The sequence below is a fragment of the Acipenser ruthenus genome, chromosome 16 (assembly GCF_902713425.1).
Source record: "Acipenser ruthenus chromosome 16, fAciRut3.2 maternal haplotype, whole genome shotgun sequence".
NCBI classification, from domain to species: domain Eukaryota; kingdom Metazoa; phylum Chordata; class Actinopteri; order Acipenseriformes; family Acipenseridae; genus Acipenser; species Acipenser ruthenus.
The window spans coordinates 15,630,100-15,646,918 of record NC_081204.1 but is presented as its reverse complement, the minus strand read 5'-3'; the positions used below and the strand labels follow the sequence as shown (position 1 = coordinate 15,646,918).

General features: G+C 43.0%; 1 protein-coding gene across 1 annotated transcript in view; it reads right to left on the bottom strand.

The window, feature by feature from the left end:
- Window positions 1–16,819, bottom strand: part of LOC117412228 (E3 ubiquitin-protein ligase RNF123-like) — a 174,431-nt gene that overhangs the window by 5,206 nt on the left and 152,406 nt on the right. The window lies entirely within an intron of this gene.

Genomic DNA, 16,819 nt, shown 5'->3' with positions numbered 1-16,819 from the left:
TGTTCAAATCATGTGACAACCCACCTACTCTCTATAAAGGTAGAGCAGGTGGCACTGGCAGTTTGAAAATTGGAAGGACACATTGTCACATGATTGTAATGGAATGAGGAAGGCTGGTCAGTGCCGGCACTTAGGATTCTACAGACAAGCTCAACACAAGCTCAACACAAGATCAACACAAGCTCAATACAAGCGCAATACCAGCTCAATACAGGCTCAATACAAGATCAATACCAGCTCAATACAGGCTCAATACAAGATCAATACCGGCTCAATACAAGCTCAATACAAGATCAATACAAGCTCAATACCAGCTCAACACAAGCTCAATACAAGCTCAATACAGGCTCAATGCCAGGTAAGAGCAGATATAGAGAACACTGACGATCTCATTAAATGAAATGCAAAAAAATTCAATAACAACAATAAAATGCCACTGGAAGCTACATACGCTTCAGGGTAACAAAGTCCAAGATTAGTGCTAATTGGGGTCTGTGAAACCACCAGCACACCCTTTATGCTAATATAAAGTAGTTCTTCAGATGCTGGTTAGTGTTCTGGACTGTATGGATCCTGCTCCAGGATTCACTGATGGATGTGCACAGATAGATGGCAGGGAGCTGGAGCTGATGTAAGAGCTGTGTGTAGCATTACAGACCGCGATTAGCTCACTAAATGATAATGGATCTCAGGCACAATATCGCTCAGCATCACAAAGTTAAAATCGGGTCCTTCTGCTCTGGGGGGGGGGGGGGGGGGGGGGGGGTAATGATCACTCCTCTAATTATAGAAACGCACAGGGCAATCAAGCAAAACACATTCACAAATTAGAAGGCAATTACTTGCAAGGACCCCTTTCAGCGACTTGCACCAGCCTGGAACGGACATGAGAAGCAGAGGATGTGAAAGTCAAACTGACTTTGAGCATTCTGCATGAAGAGGGGCAGTCTGTCCTGTATGTTAGTCCAGTCTAGTTTGAAGAGGTGCAGTCTGTCCTGTATGTTAGAGTCCACTTATTAGAAGACTTATTATGAAAAGCAAAAGATAAGAAAAACAAACAGAATATAAAGGGCATGACGTATAAATGGAGAGTGCTATGTGGAACACACCCATGGTAAAAGATAGCTGTGGATTGCTAGGTGCCCTCTCTGTATTGAGTGCTGGACAGGCTGCTTCCTCTCTCCCTCTCAGATTGGGTATCAAGACAGTGTCGCTGTGGAGCTGTGGGCACAGAGAGGGCACAAGCTGCTCCCTGAACACCCCTCTCTCTGCAACACCAAACTCACAAGGGAGCCACTGGATCAGACCTCCTCATCACAGTGTTTACTCCAGCCTGGAAACCCACGCAGTGATGTTACAGAACCAGAACAAAACAATCTGACTGTGCTGGAGAGCAGGCCCTGAATTCAACCTCAATTTGGAATACTGGAGTGTGCGGGACACAGCTCATTTCACATGATATACAAATTCAAGAGAACATGCTACCTTATAACACCATGATTCACATGACATACTTCAAAAGAACATGGATAAATAGTTTTATAAAACAAAACGAAATTCATGAGTACTCTCAAATTAAATCTGAAGAATTATAATCCAAATTATAATTCCAGAACAATTTTAAATTATAATCTAGGCGCATAGTTTCAAATATAATTCTGGAGCAATCTCAAGTTATTATCCTGAAGTGTTCTCAAATTACAATCTAGGTGCAGTCTGAAATTATAATTAGGTGAAGTCTGAAATTATAATCTAGGTGCGCTATCAAATATAATTCCAGTGTGCTCACAAATTAAAATTCAGGAACTAAATATCCCAGAACAATCTAAAGCTTCTTTCGAACAGGAATTTTCTCCATGGACAAATCATAAAAGAGCAGGCTGGTGTTACAGGTTAGTTGTTTATATAAAGCAGCCTGGCATTACACTGACTAAAACATGGCCTCTGCTCAGAGGTACTTTAAGTGGCTTTGAATACAGATGATTTATTACAGCATTGTCAAGCTGCTCCTAAAGAAACACATTTCCAGTCAGTTTTCCCAGCTCAGTGCCCTGAATGAAGGGTGAGAGATCTGCACACCCACATTGCTCCCTCTACTCATCTCAATACAACGGACTTGTTTCACCAGATAGATTACTTTGTCATCCTGGCAAAAAGGAAATAATACTGAAGTAATACAATAAGCAATGACAAAGAAAGGGGGTATCCTGTGTCTGCGCAGTGCGGTAATTGAAAGGGAGCTGTGTGACTTATATGTGTGCAGCCAGAAGGGGCAGCCTGAGTGAAAGCTACTTGGCTGATGAAATGACCCTGTTAGGGACATGACAATACATTGCTTTGGAAGTGATTTCCCTTTATTGTAAGCTGATCTGACACTATTGTGTGTTCCACAAGTCAGATGTAATGCATACCACTTGTATTGTTCCATGTTTCAGTACAGAGAATCCACAATGTGGATGATTTAAATTATTATTATTATTATTATTATTATTATTATTATTATTATTATTATTATTATTATTATTATTATTTGTTTATTTAGCAGACACCTTTATCCAAGGCGACTTACAGAGACTAGGGTGTGTGAACTATACATCAGCTGCAGAGTCACTTACAACTACGTCTCACCCGAAAGACAGAGCACAAGGAGGTTAAGTGACTTGCTCAGGGTCACACTGAGTCAGTGGCTGAGGTGGGATTTGAACCGGGGACCTCCTGGCTACAAGCCCTTTTCTTTAACCACTGGACCACCCAATTAAAACTGAACAGATGATTTAATGATGATAATTAATTTTGCTGGAGACCTTGTCCGTGGGTGCTGACGGCTCTGCTCCAGGGTCACTGTGGTTTTGCTCTCCTCAGTGGGCTCTGCTCTGGGGTCACTGTGGTTTTGCTCTCCTCAGTGGGCTCTGCTCTGGGGTCACTGTGGTTTTGCTCTCCTCAGTGGGTTCTGTTCCAGGGTCACTGTGGTTTTGCTCTCCTCAGTGGGCTCTGCTCTGGGGTCACTGTGGTTTTGCTCTCCTCAGTGGGCTCTGCTCTGGGGTCACTGTGGTTTTGCTCTCCTCAGTGGGCTCTGCTCCAGGGCCACTGTGGTTTTGCTCTCCTCAGTGGGCTCTGCTCCAGGGTCACTGTGGTTTTGCTCTCCTCAGTGGGCTCTGCTCTGGGGTCACTGTGGTTTTGCTCTCCTCAGCGGGCTCTGCTCCGGGGTCACTGTGGTTTTGCTCTCCTCAGTGGGCTCTGCTCTGGGGTCACTGTGGTTTTGCTCTCCTCAGTGGGCTCTGCTCCGGGGTCACTGTGGTTTTGCTCTCCTCAGTGGGCTCTGCTCCGGGGTCACTGTGGTTTTGCTCTCCTCAGTGGGCTCTGCTCCGGGGTCACTGTGGTTTTGCTCTCCTCAGTGGGCTCTGCTCTGGGGTCACTGTGGTTTTGCTCTCCTCAGTGGGCTCTGCTCCGGGGTCACTGAGGTTTTGCTCTCCTCAGTGGGCTCTGCTCTGGGGTCACTGTGGTTTTGCTCTCCTCAGTGGGCTCTGCTCCGGGGTCACTGTGGTTTTGCTCTCCTCAGATACGCTTCAAAACCCAAAGAAAGCACTTTCTAATGAGGTCAGGATTACAGGCCAAGCTTTTCAAATATAATAAATAATAACCATTTAAAACAGCGGTAATATTTGTTTTCTGCTTTCTTTTTGTTTTGAGTTAATGTATTGAAAACTGGGAGAAACTATGTAATTTTTGTGTAAAAATACAAGAAAATATATACTGTACTGTCCAGTGCATCACAATATCTGGCACACGGTTAAAGTGGCAAGCACTGTATTGGCAAAATAACTACTAATATACAACACGTGTTGAAAGTACTAGCATTGAAAAACTCTCTCATTTTGGAATCGAGTTGTTCCAGATTGCACCGCTTTGCAGTATCCCTCGTCTTCATACACTGCACATGAGGATGGGTGTGAGCGACTCAGAGTCAGGAGCGCTCGTGCAGTATCCCTCGTCCCATCCAGGACGCATGTTTAATAGAAATGAAAGTGTTCACTGCTGTTTATTTCAGGTTACTAGCATTTGTATGGTCTGAAGGGCAAATCTGTGGCCAGTCATGTTGAGAAGGTCTTTGGAAGGTGGGCTGTGCTGTGGCAGTAACACTACCATCTTGAGAAGGTAGTCCTTACTTTGGACACGGGGAAAATTGGATTCCCCTCGGGGGCAAATGAAAGTTCAAATCTTGACTTGGGCCCCAGACTACAGTGCTGTGGCCTGGATTTAGGAGAGACTTGAGATGCAGTATATTTCCAGGAGTCATATCACTGCCTCTGTAACGAAGGGCATTTAGTGAACAGGATTGAGTTGCGTTTCAGACTCAGTGGGTGACAGCTTTGTTAAGTACTTTCCGTTTTCCTGTAAGCTTATCCTGCAGTATATCTTTCATTAAACAAGAAACCATTGCTGAAGCTGAAAGACGAAAGCAGCTCTGGACTTTGTGAAAGGTTTTGCACCTAATTATAATTCTCTGTGCTGTGGAAATCTCTCTTCATCAACAAGGGCGTTTTCATACAAAAAAGAAATAAAAAGGTCAAAGCTGAATGTCTGGCACATTAGCAGAGCTCTGAGCGCTGGGTAACGAAATAAAAACCAATGCACTGATATTCCCTCCGCAGGGCTTGTATTGTCGGGTTAAACAGAGAACCAAGGATTTTTCATGTTTAAATATCTGGAATGAACAGGAAAATAGCTAGTGCACTGCTTTCAATGACTTGCTATTGTGGGGACTCCTTCAGTGCTTCTCAGGGTCATTCTGCTGCATCATTATTGAGTTCAGGGATCAGGCAAGTAAGGACTGAGTTACTGACTGCTGCTGTATCATTATTGAGTTTAGGGCTCAGGCGAGTAAGGACTGAGTTACTGACTGCTGCTGTATCATTACTGAGTTTAGGGCTCAGGTGAGTAAGGACTGAGTTACTGACTACTGTTGTATCATTATTGAGTTTAGGGCTCAGGTGAGTAAGGACTGAGTTACTGACTGCTGCAGTATCATTATTGAGTTTAGGGCTCAGGCGAGTAAGGACTGAGTTACTGACTGCTGCAGTATCATTATTGAGTTTAGGGCTCAGGTGAGTAAGGACTGAGTTACTGACTACTGTTGTATCATTACTGAGTTCAGGGCTTAGGTGAGTAAGGACTGAATCACTGACTGCTGCTGTATCATTATTGAGTTTAGGGCTCAGGCGAGTAAGGACTGAGTTACTGACTGCTGCAGTATCATTACTGAGTTTAGGGCTCAGGCGAGTAAGGACTGAGTTACTGACTACTGTTGTATCATTAATGAGTTTAGGGCTCAGGTGAGTAAGGACTGAGTTACTGACTACTGTTGTATCATTACTGAGTTTAGGGCTCAGGCGAGTAAGGACTGAGTTACTGACTACTGTTGTATCATTACTGAGTTTAGGGCTCAGGTGAGTAAGGACTGAGTTACTGACTACTGTTGTATCATTATTGAGTTTAGGGCTCAGGTGAGTAAGGACTGAGTTACTGACTGCTGCAGTATCATTATTGAGTTTAGGGCTCAGGTGAGTAAGGACTGAGTTACTGACTACTGTTGTATCATTACTGAGTTTAGGGCTCAGGTGAGTAAGGACTGAGTTACTGACTACTGTTGTATCATTATTGAGTTTAGGGCTCAGGCGAGTAAGGACTGAGTTACTGACTGCTGCAGTATCATTATTGAGTTTAGGGCTCAGGTGAGTAAGGACTGAGTTACTGACTACTGTTGTATCATTACTGAGTTTAGGGCTCAGGTGAGTAAGGACTGAATTACTGACTGCCGCTGTATCATTATTGAGTTTAGGGCTCAGGCGAGTAAGGGCTGAGTTACTGACTGCTGCAGTATCATTATTGAGTTTAGGGCTCAGGTGAGTAAGGACTGAGTTACTGACTACTGTTGTATCATTATTGAGTTTAGGGCTCAGGCGAGTAAGGACTGAGTTACTGACTGCAGCAGTATCATTATTGAGTTTAGGGCTCAGGCGAGTAAGGACTGAGTTACTGACTGCTGCAGTATCATTATTGAGTTCAGGGCTCAGGTGAGTAAGGACTGAGTTACTGACTACTGTTGTATCATTATTGAGTTTAGGGCTCAGGTGAGTAAGGACTGAGTTACTGACTGCTGCAGTATCATTATTGAGTTTAGGGCTCAGGTGAGTAAGGACTGAGTTACTGACTACTGTTGTATCATTACTGAGTTTAGGGCTCAGGTGAGTAAGGACTGAGTTACTGACTACTGTTGTATCATTATTGAGTTTAGGGCTCAGGCGAGTAAGGACTGAGTTACTGACTGCTGCAGTATCATTATTGAGTTTAGGGCTCAGGTGAGTAAGGACTGAGTTACTGACTACTGTTGTATCATTACTGAGTTTAGGGCTCAGGTGAGTAAGGACTGAATTACTGACTGCCGCTGTATCATTATTGAGTTTAGGGCTCAGGCGAGTAAGGGCTGAGTTACTGACTGCTGCAGTATCATTATTGAGTTTAGGGCTCAGGTGAGTAAGGACTGAGTTACTGACTACTGTTGTATCATTATTGAGTTTAGGGCTCAGGCGAGTAAGGACTGAGTTACTGACTGCAGCAGTATCATTATTGAGTTTAGGGCTCAGGCGAGTAAGGACTGAGTTACTGACTGCTGCAGTATCATTATTGAGTTCAGGGCTCAGGTGAGTAAGGACTGAGTTACTGACTACTGTTGTATCATTACTGAGTTTAGGGCTCAGGTGAGTAAGGACTGAATTACTGACTGCCGCTGTATCATTATTGAGTTTAGGGCTCAGGCGAGTAAGGGCTGAGTTACTGACTGCTGCAGTATCATTATTGAGTTTAGGGCTCAGGCAAGTAAGGACTGAGTTACTGACTACTGTTGTATCATTATTGAGTTTAGGGCTCAGGTGAGTAAGGACTGAGTTACTGACTACTGTTGTATCATTATTGAGTTTAGGGCTCAGGCGAGTAAGGACTGAGTTACTGACTGCAGCAGTATCATTATTGAGTTTAGGGCTCAGGCGAGTAAGGACTGAGTTACTGACTGCTGCAGTATCATTATTGAGTTTAGGGCTCAGGTGAGTAAGGACTGAGTTACTGACTACTGTTGTATCATTACTGAGTTTAGGGCTCAGGTGAGTAAGGACTGAATTACTGACTGCCGCTGTATCATTATTGAGTTTAGGGCTCAGGCGAGTAAGGGCTGAGTTACTGACTGCTGCAGTATCATTATTGAGTTTAGGGCTCAGGCAAGTAAGGACTGAGTTACTGACTACTGTTGTATCATTATTGAGTTTAGGGCTCAGGTGAGTAAGGACTGAGTTACTGACTACTGTTGTATCATTAATGAGTTTAGGGCTCAGGCGAGTAAGGACTGAGTTACTGACTACTGTTGTATCATTACTGAGTTTAGGGCTCAGGCGAGTAAGGACTGAGTTACTGACTACTGTTGTATCATTACTGAGTTTAGGGCTCAGGCGAGTAAGGACTGAGTTACTGACTACTGTTGTATCATTAATGAGTTTAGGGCTCAGGCGAGTAAGGACTGAGTTACTGACTACTGTTGTATCATTACTTAGTTTAGGGCTCAGGCGAGTAAGGACTGAGTTACTGACTACTGTTGTATCATTATTGAGTTTAGGGCTCAGGTGAGTAAGGACTGAGTTACTGACTACTGTTGTATCATTACTGAGTTTAGGGCTCAGGTGAGTAAGGACTGAGTTACTGACTACTGTTGTATCATTATTGAGTTTAGGGCTCAGGCGAGTAAGGACCGAGTTATTGACTGCTACTATTTTCTTCTGAAATCAAACTCTTAATTTCCAGTCTGGTCCCTCTATTTGCAGCTGTTGCCCCCAATGACAGACACAGCGAAAGCCAGTGATTGAGGCTCATTGCTGCTCGATGGACTACACATCCTGCTTGAACCTGGGTTTATGAAGGTGCAGATAACCTTGGGAAGAACAAGTTGTAAACAAACTAGCAACATATTGCCTCTGAACACTTCTGATAAACGATAATCAGCTGACTTATCATAATGATGACTATTAATCAACCTGAAATTACAAATGCATGATTTTACAGTAATTGAAGAGGCTTGAACAGGTGTTTCTACAGCTCTGGCCATGTGTTGCATCACCCTATAGAATGAACTAATGTTGCTTCATAAAGTTGAATGAAACCTGCTGAATAATGTTATGTTAACATATTGAACTACATACCGCTGTGTAGTTTTCCATATACTTAAAGAAAAGCTGATAAAAAATGAAAAGTGTGATATTCCGAAATACTGGACTACTATTATGGCTTCCGGTAGACTTTTGCAATATAATTTAGTAGTTTCTTTAATTACATGATGTTAAATAAAATATCTAATGCATGTTCTTATATATATATATATTTTAATGATGTCTCAATTCTAGGTGATGCTAAACTTTTGGCCATTGCTGAAGGTGGGGCTGGCAGAGTTGAAAGGTCACTGTTATACAATGACATTAGAAAAGCGTGTCGCAAAGCAGAAGCCATGTACCACAGGGATCAGTATTAGGTCCTCTGCTCTTCCTAATCTACATTTATGACTTAGATTCTGGTATATATAGTAAGTAAACTTGTTAAATTTGAAGACGACACAAAAACAGGAGGAGTAGCAAACACCTTTGCAGCAGCAAAGGTCATTCAAACTGATCTAGTCAGCATTCAGAACAGGGCAGACACATGGCAAATTACATTTAATATAGAAAAGTGTAAGGTACTGCACGCAGGCAATACAAATGTACATTATAAATACAACATGGGAGATACTGAAATTGAAGAAGGAATCTATGAAAAATATCTAGGAGTTTATGTTGACTCAGAAATGTCTTCATCTAGACAATGTGGAGAAGCTATAAAAAGGCCAACAAAATGCTCAGATATATATTGAAGTGTGTTGATTTTAAATGAAGGGAAGTAATGTTAAAACTTTACAATGCATTAGTAAGACCTCATCTAGAATATTGTGTTCAGTTCTGGTAACCTCGCTACAAAAAGGATATTGCGGCTCTAGAAAGAGTGCAAAGAAGAGCGACCAGAATTATTTCTGGTTTAAAATGCATGTGACATGTAGGCTAAAATAACTGAATCTATTCAGTCTTGAACAAAGAAGACTATGCTGTGATCTGATTCTAGCATTCAAAATTCTAAAAGATATCGACAATGTTGACCCAGGGGACTTTTTTGACCTATAAAAAGAAACAAGGACCAGGGGTCACAAATGGAGATTAGATAAAGGGGCATTCAGAACAGAAAATAGGAGGCATTTTTTTACACAGAGAATTGTGGGAGCCTGGAACCAACTCCAAAGTAATGTTGTTGAAGCGGACACCCTGGGATCCTTCAAGAAGCTGCTTGATGAGATTCTGGGATCAATAAGCTACTAACAACCAAACGAGCAAGATGAGCTGAATGGCCTCCTCTCATTTGTAAACTTTCTTATGTTCTCATCTTATGTCATAAACGGAATGAGGAAGTCAGTTCAGACACTTTGGATTCTTCTGGAAAAAACTGAAAGCAGCTCAAAGCAGCTCACAAAACAGATCAAAGCAGCTCAGACAGCTCTGGAGGTCCCACCAAGATCTTAACAATCGAACATATCTCTGTGGCCCTCCATAATATTGGAGGTCCCACCGAGATATTTCGAATTGTTGAGTAGTGAATGTATTAATATTGATGAATCTGTTCAATGCTTAAACATGCTAATGCTGTGATTATTGTTGAAAATTCAGACGATTGAGCTGCTACCCCATAATTGTAGTAAATCGAACTATACAAATTAATTAGCGAATACATTGTGGCAATTGTGGCACATTGCTGGGAGCTTGTCTTGAGTCTGAGTTACGGTGTTCCACTATAGGAGAAACACTTTGAGTTTTAAACTCTAGCGTGTCTGCCCCCATTTAAAAACCATAATTTGCTAGCCGTTCGATATTTCAGTACTTGTGCTATCAGCAATACAGGTTTTTAATGTACGCAAAGCGGACATTTCTAATTCACTGGTAACAGCAAGGCTGGATGCTGAACTGAGCTGCAAGTTGAGGAGGTTTGTGGGGTGGTCTCCGAACGTGAGTTCACCGTTTCCATTCCAAGCGGGTATTTCTGTGGTGGACCGCTTATGTTCTATTCTGTATTAACTAATAAATACAAACATTTAACCGGGTATGATTCAAGCATACCACTTTCACGGGTGTAGCTTGATTGTTTGATTGTTAGCATTGCACACATTGGTTTTGTTTCTACTTTCATGCCAATTCAGTTGGTAAGCTTAGGCATAAATGATTGTAAGGTGATTTTGAATTCAAGGACCTTATTGCAGTGTGACGATTGAATAACTGGAGTGTTGAGTGTGAAGTTGGAAACGCCAGCTCACTTACTGATTACAATACAGCCTCAAACGATTGGTTAAATGATTGACAAATATTGAGATATTTATTTCATGGCTAAAAGAAAGATCAGCAAATATACTGAACCCAGAGAGGCTGGATAACTTTATTGTGTGTATCTGCAGCCATAAGACCCGCATTCCAGATAAGTGGAGCGGGGGGGCCTAAGACAGATCAAAATAATTAGCTACGTGCTTGATGTTTGAAGAATTATCAGCCATACCAGGGGGTAATCGCATGACTAAGCTGAATATTGTAAAGCCACTTCGATTTTCAATTTGAATTTTAAAAGTAAGCCAATTGTCACGTAGCCGATTTGATCAGTTAAGCAAACAACTCTCCTTCAATCAATCGTATTAATACAATAGGTACTCACCTTTTTTTTAATCAACCCTTACAAACAATGAAACCTGGTAAAGATTAACTGAAATGTGTTGTATTCCTCAAGCAGCATAGGAATAGTTTTGGATGTGTTGTTAATTGTCCAAGGCAGTGGAATGTGTAATTCTCCATGTAACCTGACTATTAACTCTTGAATTCCCAAATTATCCATTAACAGAAATGTGTTAACTGCAAACAGTGTAGAAATAATTTGGATGTATTGTTAATTTATTCAAGGTAGTGGAATGCATAATTCTCCATATCACCTGAGTTAATTTAAATTCCCAAATTAACTGTTAACCTCTTATGAGATTGTATTGTTATGCTCTTTATTTTTCCCTTTGTGTATTGTTTGTTATCCCCTTGCTATCTCACATCCTGTTCATTCTCCCTAATTTGCTTCTATCAGTTGTTTGTCAGTACTTTATTATTTTGTTTTATTTTGTACTTTATTCCTGCTTCTAATCTGTCTTTTCATTCCATTTTGTTACTGTACTATTTTGTTTCTCTTGTTTACTCTCATTTCATTTCCATTTTATTTATTTAGATTTATTTAGATTCTTTCCTTTTTATTTTTTTTTGTTGATGTTGTTGTACCACAGAGTACACAATTTGAACACTCAGCAAACCAATCCTTATTCTGAGTTTGTGAATCCTAAATTTAGGAAGTAAATTCCTTGACTCTGTGAAATTATTTAATTTCAAGATAAAGATTAGGAATAATACAATTACTCTTTAGGGACAAGATAAATTCATCCCAAAACACTAGTTTAGTGCCATTGAGTAGGTAATATTCAGAGTCAATGAATATACAATAGATTACACAGATGTTATTCCTGTGATAACCTTAATTCCCTAAGCTATATCCCAGATATATCTATTTAAAGAGGAATAATTTATAGGGAACCCATTGTTCCCCACTCTGCCATCTAGTGGTGGAGTAGTATTTATTTATTTTGCCCTTCCTATTTTCTAATCTTGTAGTCTGCATTGCCTGACTAAAATAGGATACATTTTGCTACTAGATTTCCCATAGAAGCTTACTAAACAGGAAGAGAAATTCCCTGCTTCTTTTGCTCTCTCTATCTCTCTCTCTCTTGATCCACTAAAGATTGCTGTTAGTTCCTTGAGAATAACTCTCTCTCTCTATTTTCTTCCCCAAGCACATAGCGTAGGAGAGCCAGCCGTCAGGAGACCTAGCAGAGAATCACTATTATCCTAAAAGCTACTCTCATACGGAGGCTTCTGCTAATTCACCCGGCTGGACACCCCTCATAGAAGCGTGAGTGCCCCTAGTTACACGCACACACACACACACACACACGCACGCACGCACACACACACACACACACACACACACACACACACTACAGATTAAGGTAAGTCAGGATTCACTTGAATACTGAGTGCTAACTTCTAACTCCCAATCAATAGAGCCCCTAGTTAGAGTAGTGTAGGGATCAGAAATGGCAACCGAACTGCTGGACATCTCCGCATTCCTCTACAATGCTGCAATCCAAGAACCCAACCATGCGCCTGAGATCATCGAATGGAAAAGCTGCACTGTGGCTGAGCTGGAAAGCTACCAGCAAGAACACGCCAGGCAATGTGAGGAAAACCCCAAAATGAGATCGGCGTACAGAGCAACACACTACATTGCTGTTGGTTTTGCAGCCCACTGTGGATGGCAACAGGCCCTCAATGACATTGAACTCCAAAAGGACACAGTCAGAGACAAAAACTCTGAGATTAAAACACAAACAAACCTGATTGCCACCCTCACTACTGACATAGACAGACTGGAGAACAGAGTCAAGGAACTTGAACAAGAGGTCGCAGCTGAGCATCTACAAGACAGAGAGCAGCAGATAAGAGACGTCCAGCAGCAGATAGGAGACTTCCAGCGACAGATGGAAGACCAAAGAGAGCAGTACAACTGCCTGAGCTTGCTGCTGCAACAAAAATATGAGGAAATCAATAGGCTCCACGTAGAGCTAGAAGAAAGAAAGGAGGTAAAAGCAAATACAGAGATTCGCAACCTCCATAAGATAAGGCTACAGGTGTCAACTCAAAGACTGTCCACTAGAGTTGAATCAACCTCTGCGCCTACTAATAATCCAGAGCTACCTCCCAGAGAACTGGATTATCTAAGGTGGTCAGATCAGCGCTCAGACCAAAGATCCAGAGCTGGAATGACCTCCCTAACCACAAACAATACTGAGGCAGGAAGCCTACAAGAAGTAGTGAGCCAGCTCTCCAGAGAAGTGGCATGGCTCTGAAACAGAGACCAACGACTGCAAGAAGCTGCCTCAATTGCGCCACCCGGTGTGCAACGCTACGCGCTCAGTTATAACGGTCTCCACCGAAACACTGCCGAGAGTGTGACCTCGCTACCTGAGTACACTCCGCTTCCCAGAAGGCAAGTCCCTGACAACAGAATGCAGAGCCCAGCCTATACCTCTGCAACACACAATGGTGAAACAGGGCAACCTCAACTGAGAACTAATGGTTTGTACCAAGTGGACAGAGCACCTCACCGCTTGCTGCAATCCACCTGTCTTGGAGAAAAAGAAATCTACCAAGTCCACAAGCTAGTGTCAACCCTCAACAAGTTGGACCCAGCTAAAAGAGACATCACCATTGAGGGACATATCAGTCGCATTAGAGACAATGTAGAAGATTGGAGACTGACAAAGGACCTGCTTAAAGCCAAGCTGCTGTCTATAACACTTGTTGACACAGTACAAGAGTGGACTTCTACATTATCGACTGAAACTAGAAAAAACTTTGAGAAACTGTGTGAAGCACTAACACAGAGATACTCCAGGTATGGTGACTCCTGCACGGCCCTGCACACAGCCTGTCTCAGACAATGCAAGAAGGATGAGGACCCAAGAGACTTCTACGAGGAACTTAAACGCCTTTACCATGCTGGTGAGCCTAACCCTGGAGAAAATGTGGACAAACGCTTCAAACAACTGTACATTCGCAACTTGCCCCAAGAAGTCAGAGTTGCTATAAGTGCGGTGGTAAATGTGGACACGCCCATGCACGACATTCTGAAAGCTGCTAGGACAGTATGGCAAAATGCACAGGTTTCCAAAATGCCTGCAAGAAAAGTACAAGAAACTCCCCAAGTAGTAGCAGTTACAACCACATCAGACTTCCTTGAACCTGAGGGGGGTGAACTGCCTCCAAATAATCCTACTTGGAAGGAAACACTGCCATCCAACAGCAGCCAGAAATCCACAGAGAAAAACCACCCACGGCGACGAGAATACTCTGATGGGCCCCACAAGAACTACAATCAACACAAGAACTACAATCAAAACAAGAACTACAAATCAACACAAGAACTACAAACCACCTAACCATGAGGGATACAACCAAGGCAACAGGAGAGCAGATGATTGGAAGGAAAAGCGACAACAGGAACTTGAGCAGGAAGTGCAACGTTGTGTACGAAAACACATGCAAAATTTGATGTCGACTCCTCCTCCTACTGCACCACATGCTACTGAGATGCCCCCTAGTGGATCTAGGAATTGCCAGGCCAACACCTCTCAATACGCACCTGACAGCTGACTAAGCCAAGATCCCTCTACACCTAGTAAAGTAAAGGAAATACACTTGCAAGGTGCGAAGGAGGCGCTCCAACCACTCACAGAAACCCTAGAGGACGACGCACACTCTCTCCAAGAAGAAAAAGCGTCCACAACCCAAGTTGAAGCAGAAGTGTTTAGTTTGACGAAACTAGCCGTCACAGCTCAAAAGCGAACCTATCTAGGCACGCTTATTAGGAAAGGCGGAGCTGAAAGATTGTACACAAAGGTACTCATTCAAGACGTGCTCCAAGAAGAGGCCTTCCTTGACCCAGGTGCCGAGATTACCCTTATAACGAACAAACTGTTGAGGCACTAAAAGCCAAACTGCAAATACAGGGTAGAACTGTGGATGAACACCCCAGTGAAATAAAGTTTACTGGATATGGCAGCAAAGAGGTGCAGCGACCCAGATGTAAGAGTTGGTTGGACATCACATTTAATGGGACAAAAATCCATCACCCAATCCACGTCAGCTACAGCGAGGGAAGAGAACTACTAATTGGCATGGACTTACTGCGCAGGCTGAAACCCATAATAGACTGCGATCAGAATGAACTATGGGCAGGCGGCAAAAATGGAGACAGCTACCCACAAATATGCAAAATCCACACAGACCGCTACACTACAAGTGGCAAAAGCGATGAAGATGCCATTGCAGCATTGGGTTTTGTTGTCACTGCCCCACAGAGCCAGACAGCCCACGCAGATGAGAATCCTTTAGACCTGACACTGCTGTTCCCTCCTGACTCCCAAGAGTTAACTACTAGCAGCCCCAGCATAAATGCAGAAGATGCTGCTGCAGCAAAGCCCGAGCAAGAAGGCTGCTCAACCCAGGATGCTTGTCTCCTAGATGCGGAACCAGCACCCTTGTGCACAACCATCAACAAGGGGGGAGAAACCCATGTCCTACTACAAAGAGAGGACACGGTTGCCAAACTTTATCCCCTCTACTTAACATATGAACAGACATTGATCAATGTAAAACTGTTCAACAAACTTCAGAGGCTGAGAAGAGACCTTGCCTTCATTGATAAAGCAGAGGACTTGCACAGTGTTCCCAACCACAAGAAGGCCTGCAGAGCTGCAGGTAGATGCAACCTGTGGATCAGATTAGGAAACAGGAGACTCCTGCACACTGTCTATGTGCTCCCAGACCTCAGTAAATCTTTCTATCTTGGAGCAGACTTCCTAGTGTGACTTGGCATATGTGTGGATAGACTTGGTGAACAGCTGTGGACCAGATTGCAAGGTGACCCTTCCCCAATCACAGACAGCACAGAGCAGTTGCTGTCTGGGCAGACAATTCCACAGGTCTGCCACGTTGTCACTACGCAAGACACCACACTCCCAGCACAACAAAGGGATATCCTAGTGCAAATCGCACCCCAAGAAGGAGAAGGATTACCCAAAAAGGAAGCATTTTTCCAACCAGGGATCTGCTTCTCCAACCTGAACCTTGCAGTAGCTAAAATGGACTACATAGAGTTTACATCAAACTCTTCTTACCTTTTGGTGGACAATCTCAGTGCAGAATCAGTCACAATCCCTGCACACACTGAGATAGGATTGGCAATGGCAAATAACTTCCATTATTTGGAACTCACTGTCCCAGTTATAGGAACAGTACCAGACAATGTGGAGAAGCAAAACAATGTCACACTACCTCAAAGACTAATCTTCATTCAATCCATCTGCTCTATAAACAAAGACGATTTATACGACAGCAGGATAGAAAGGGGGGAATTGGTCCTCTCCGTCCAGGTGACTGATGATGAGATAAACTGCCAGCCGCAACACGTAAACAAAGTAGTGCCAATACCTGCAAAGGACTTATTAGAAGTCACAGAAGACAGAGTTCAGGTACAGACTGAAGAAATCTTCCCTGGATTTGAAGAGCAGCTGAAAGAACAGATCTCCACAGCTAATGCATTGGAGACAAATACACAGCGGCTACAACTGGAGCAGTTGATTTGTAAGCATACGAGACTTTACTCCAGAGATTCCTACGATTGCGGGGAAACCAACGTACATATGGTCAAAATACCAACTGACACTGGACAAAAAACTGTTTATGTCAGACAGTACAGGATCCCCATCGCAGCCCACGAGTCAATACAAGAGACAATTGACAAACTATCGGAACGAGGCCTTATCAGGGAATGTAACTCCACCTATAACTTGCCTATCTGGCCGGTCCTGAAGCCTACAGGAAAGTGGAGGATAACCATTGATTACAGGCAGCTAAACAAACAAGTTCCACTATCTAGATGGCCCATGGACTATTTAGATGAAACCCTTACCAAGGTTAGACAGGCAAAGTTCTTCACGGCCGTCGATGTGTCTAACGGCAGCAGTGTGGAGTAGTGGTTAGGGCTCTGGACTCTTGACCGGAGG